Source organism: Lepus europaeus, chromosome 7 (genome assembly GCF_033115175.1).
Source record: "Lepus europaeus isolate LE1 chromosome 7, mLepTim1.pri, whole genome shotgun sequence".
NCBI classification, from domain to species: domain Eukaryota; kingdom Metazoa; phylum Chordata; class Mammalia; order Lagomorpha; family Leporidae; genus Lepus; species Lepus europaeus.
In genome coordinates, this window is record NC_084833.1 from 59475329 (window position 1) to 59481582 (window position 6254).

Below are 6254 nucleotides of genomic sequence, written 5' to 3' on the forward strand. Positions count from 1 at the left end.
TATATATGAATTGATATATGGAAGTTTCATATACACATGTATACATGCCTGAGGATAATTGTTTTGCTTTTCTTCGTCTTTCTAATTTTATTTAATATAATGATGTCCACCTCCATTCATTTTGCTGAGATGTCAAAATTTAAATCTTTTTTATGACTGAATAATATTGCATCATTATATATGCCGCATTTTCTTTGCCTATTCCCCCACTGTTAGAAATGTATGTTGATTCCATATAGGCTATTGTGAATAGTGCTGTCATGAACATAGGAGTGATTTCTTTGAAAGGCTTATTTCATTTCCTTTGCTTAAGTGTCTAATAGTGGGACAGCTGGACCCATTTCCAGTTTTTTGAGGAACCTCCATATTCTGCTACAAAATGACTGTACTAATTTTCATTCCCAAAACCTTGCTAACACACACATTCATACACATAATCAGTCAGTTGTGAATAATCTAATTTCAATTTCCCCTTTCTAATTTCTTTTGTGTTTTCATTTTTCTCTTATTTTCTGAAGTAGTAGAGCTTCCAGTTTTATGATGAGTAGAAATATTAGCAATGACATCTTTGTCTTATTTCTGATCTCAGGTGAAATATTTAGATATATTACCATAAATCTTCCATCTTTCATATCTGCACATTTTTATCAGATTAAAGACTTTTTCATACTGATTTAAAAATCAGTAACAGAGTTACTCTTCTCTACTATTGAGTTGCTCACATTAGTTTTTCATCTTTTATGCTGATTTAAAAATTTTGATTAGTATTCATATGTTAAATCAATCATATTTTTTATGATTTCAGCCTGATCTTTGTATTTCATGTGGGATTACTGTATTATGTATGTTTTCTTCATTTCTTCTGCATCCTTATGGTTCTGTTTTGATTTATGTTAGTTTTTCTTGAAAGATTTCTTTTTATATTGCCATCATAGCATTGGCAGCAATTTTTACAGCTTTTATTTACTTAGAATATCTTTCAAATATTTAATACAATAAGATATTTTCAATGGGTATAGAAATCTAGGTTGGCAGTTAGTTTTTCCACTAATATTTTTAGAAATATTATTTTGTAGATCACATAGTTCCTTTCGAGATACTTGCTTTTAGTCTCTTTAATGCTTCTTTGAAGATATGTTCCCCTCTCTGACTACTTTAATGATTTTCTCTTTGTTTCTGTTTTCCAAAGGTTTTGCTGTGATTTCCTGAGTGGGCCTATTTTTGAAAAAAAATTAGCCCTTCTTGGAATTTTTGGATCTTTGGATTGATTTCATTCAATGCTTTTGTAATATTTGACCTTTAAATATTGTACACAATCAATATTTTAACATATCTCCTTGCATGATTTAATTGTAAATATGTGTAATTTTAAAATGATTTTTTCAAATCTTCTAATTTTATATTCTATCAACTTATTCTTATATCATTCTGGGTATTTCCTTCTGATTAATCTTTCACTTTATTAATCATCTCTTCAACTGATTATCATATACTGATATATATTAAACACATTTTTTAAACTTTTATTTAATAAATATAAATTTCCAAAGTACAATTTTCAGATTATAGGGGATTTTTCCCCCTCATAACCACCCTCCCACCCACAACCATTCCATCTCCTGCTCACTCTCCCATCCCATTCACATCAAGATTTATTTTCAATTATCTTTATATACAGAAGACCTACTCTATACTAAGTAAAGATTCCAACAGTTTGCACCCACACAGAAACACAAAGTATAAAGTACTGTTTGAATACTAGTTATACTCTTAAATCACATAGTACAACACATTAAGGATAGATATCCTACATGGGGAATAAGTGCACAGTGACTCCTGTTGTTGATTTATTAAACGCATTTTAAAATTAATTCAATTAAAATTACACTTGATCCTTATTAGTTTCCAGTTAATGACAGAAAATCTTTATCTTATCATCCAATTTATTGTATAAAAAGTTCATAGCTATGTTATGATCATTTCACTGTATGGTTGTCTGGAATATTTTAATCTCCTTTAAAATTATTTATTTATTTAAAAGGATATAGAGCAAGATAGAAAGAGCGAGAGAGAGAGAGAGAGAGAGAGTGAGTGAATGAGCGAATATTCCCATTGACTGATTCACTCTCCAGATGTTCACAATGACCAGGGCTGGGCCTGGCAAGGCAGAGCTCAGGAGAACTCAATCCTGATCTCTCATGTGGTGGCAGGGACACAATTACTTGAGCCTTCACATGCTGCCTCCCAGGGTGTATATTATAGCAAGTTGGAATCTGTATTGGAGCCAAGACTCAAACCCAGGTTCCCCAAATAGGATATGAGCATCCTAAATGGTTGCTTAATGCTAGGCCAAACACCCACCCCTACTCAGGTCTTTTGTGTGCTTGTCTGTTTTGGCATCTTGATCTGTGTCTTTCTGTTAATTTGTTAACTCTCCAATGCATTAAAAAAACTATTAATTTTTTAACTCTTCAATGAAGTTTTTCTATTTTTTTTTTTCTTGGTGGAAACTAATCTAAAATAAAGTAGTTTATCAGTATTGAAAGTAGAAATCCATTAAATATCTCTTCTTAAAATCATGTTATCATAATCAGTTTATCAGCAATTATTTTGACTTACTTATATTTTTTCTGCTTTCCTTTGTGCATAAATCATGTTTTTCATACTGTAAAATACTCTTTTTAAGTGTTTTTTTTTTTTGCTAGAATATATCTTAAATTTTTCCCCTTTTGGGAAAGGATTCAGCTCAAATTTTTGTCACATTTCTTAAAATGTCATTGGTTGTGTTCTTGAGTATAGATAATGGATTGGATGAGCACTGAATTCCATGTAAAATCATTTTTTCTTAGGACATGCAGACCCTTTTTTAGTATACACTTTTGCATTTGGTAATTCTGATGCTAGTAAGATATGATCATGCTGGTCTATGGCATTTTCTCTATTTGTGTCATTTGGACATTCTCTGGACATGTTTTCCCCCTGTGGAATAGTGGGCATTTTCTTTTATTTGGTTTGTTTACAGTTTCCATCAAATAGTACCTAAGTCCTAACTGAGCCCTTCTGAAAACTGCCAGCATTAAGGCTTGAATAATTTTTCAGTTGTAGAAATTTCTTTGTTATTCTGTCCTTCATTTTTTATTTCACTTTCTGAAACTCCTTATTATGTGGCTATTAGATTTTCTTATAAATCACCTGTTTTCATTAATTTTTTCACTTCTAGTGTTTCATCTTTTTTTTCCATTGGTTGATTATTTTATATGAAAGGAACAGATTTCATGTATTTCATATATACAGTTTTATGAACATAATATTATTTCCCACTCTTCCTCCCAACTTCCCTGCCCCTTTCTTTCTTGTTCTTCTTTTAATTTTTATGATATCTCTTTGGAGTATTTGAAAAAAATGGTTTGCTTACATATCCCCCATTCAAGAGGAGCAGCTGGGACTAGAACTGGTGCCCATATGGGATGCCAGCGCTTCAGACCAGGGTTTTAACCTGCTGCACCACAGCACCAGCTCCCCAAAAAACATATATTTTTAACAGAGCGTTCTTCGTTTCATGAATTAAATGGCTCTTCCTTGAAGCTTGTATGATATGTTCTTTGTCAGGGGTCAATAGAGACTCCTACTGCAAGTACACATTCAGATACAAACACACATGCCACCAACAATTGTGATGGATGTTTCTCATACATACATGTATATATATAAACACAAATATTCACACAATTTTCATAGATATGTATAAAATTTATGTAAATTTTAAACTGATAATTAGCAACTTTACATATTTCTGGAGTGCACATGATGTTCAGACACCCATAGATACATGTGTACACTATGTAACATTCACATGACAGTAAGCTTATCTATCTTCTCAAACATTTGTCACTTATTTTTCATGAAAACATTCAAAATCCTTTCTTTGGCTTTAAAACACACATCATGCATTATCATTATCTATAGTTACTAAACTGTGCAATGGAATACCAGAACTCTTCTCCTACCTAACTGTAACTTAGTAACCATTAATCAACGTTTCCCCATCTCTTACTCCACCCCAACTCTCCTCAGAATTTGATAGCCACCATTTCACTTTAAACTTCTAATAGATCAACTTTTAAGATTTCACATATGAGTGAAATCATGTGGTATTTGTCATCCTATGCCTGGCTTATTCCAATTAACATAATATGACAGTCAATTCTGGTGAAAGCAATTTTTAATCACTTTTCAATCTTTTTAGATTTCCTGGTTTCATAACCTGAATGAATTACTGTTCATTCAATCTGTCTTTAGAAAAGAGAATCTTCACCCGCTCCCGGATCTGTTTGGTCCTGATTCCATAAATGACTGGATTGAGGGCAGGGGGAATGACTACATACAGATTAGCCAGGAGGATATGAATATACTGGGGGATGCCATGACCAAAGCGATGAGTGAGGAAGGAGAAGAGAGCTGGGCCAAAGAATGCTAAGATTACACAGAGATGGGAACTACAAGTATTAAGAGCCTTCATACGGGCATCTTGGGAAGGGAGGTGGAAGACAGTGCATAAAATCCTAGCATAGGAAATAATGATAAGAAGCACATCCATAAACAAGATAGAAATATTGCCAAGACCAAAGTAGACATTAGCACTGATGCTGGAACAAGCCAGACGTGCCACTCCCATGTGCTCACAATAGGTATGAGGGATGATTCTATGTCCACAGTAAGGTAGCCTCAGAAGGAGAAAAATGATGGGAGTAATCATGCATAAGCTCCTTAAAACCACAACCATAGCAATTACAACAATAACTCTGTTGGTAAGGATCATGGTGTATCTGAGGGGGTTACAAATAGCCACGTAGCGATCAAAGCCCATGGCAAGAAGGACGATGCTCTCCATGACTGTGAAAAAGTGAATAAAAAAGACTTGAGCAACACAGCACCCGAAGCACAGCTCATGAAGGCTGAACCAAAAGATGCCCAGCATCTTGGGGATGGTAGCTGTAGAGAGACTCAGGTCAATCATTGACAGCATGGCCAGGAAATAGAACATGGGTTGATGGAGGCTATGGTCAGTCCAAATCACAAACAGAATCATAAGATTTCCAAAAAGAGCAGTCAGGTATACAACACAGAAGGGAAAGCCAAACCAGGTTTGTGCATCTTCCAGTCCAGGAATCCCCATCAACAGGAACGAGGAAGGGTGGAACTCAGTAACATTGGGAGAAGACATTCTTCTGCAGGCTGATGGTGGTCATGGTTTTAAATGTTGTAGCCAGTTCCCAATGGGCAATTCATCCAACTTTAACAGATCTACATTTTTTTTAATTCCCAAAAAATTGCCATTAAGAATAAATTTCTCCAAAGAGCTTTGATTATTTTTTTCTTTCAACTCTCCAAAAATAATTCTAGTAGCATACCTCACCTGTATTATAGATGTGAGAGGCTGGGCTTCAAGTAGATGCTAACACCATCTCTTTTCTAAGACTGTGTGCTATGAGTGAGTAAATGCTCTTACTCCTCTTCCTCAAAAAATTAGACAATAAGAGGAAACAATAAGATTGATAACCATAACAACTTCTGCAATAATCATAGTAATCATTAATTTAATATCTACTATTTTTCAGTTCTCATGCCTACCACTATTTGTGTATATTGTGTTTATATTCCCAAATTCTATGACACAGATTCTGCAGGTATCTGTTTTGAGGAAAGAGAAAGCATTTGATCAGTTAATTTACCTCCCATTGTTTACAGAGCTAAAAGCAGAACAAATAAGATTTGAACCTAGACTATGTACATTACTTTGTGTCTGTCTTTGTAAAACTTGCTAATGGAAGTAGTGAAATGAAAGAGAAAGAAAAGTAAGAGATAGGGAAGAATCAAATAATCTAGATTAACCAAAACTTCCTTAAAGAAGAGAATCTGCAAGATTTATGTGATGAGACACTGAGATTTTCTATGATGATTAAAGTGTTAGTGACCCTTATCCCTATCCTCCTCCAAAGAAGTAGTAAAAAATACAGAATTGAGAGCCTAGTAGCAGATCATACATTTCTGGGGTCCCTATATCTCAAAGTACAGCATACCCAAGAGAGGACATAAGATAAGTTAGCAAGAGGAAATTTTGACTTACAAAGTAGTGTCCCTACAAATTTCTTTTTTAAGAGTCTGTTCACATCTGCAACAGTTGAAAAGAACATGTCATGAGGTCTGATATGTTACCTGGTGCTTGTTAAACTGCAAAGTTTGAGAGCCCCATT

General features: G+C 34.0%; 1 pseudogene; it reads right to left on the minus strand.

Moving 5' to 3' along the window:
• Positions 1-4273: 4273 nt before the first annotated feature.
• Positions 4274-5249, minus strand: LOC133763781 (olfactory receptor 52E8-like; annotated as a pseudogene).
• Positions 5250-6254: the final 1005 nt, after the last annotated feature.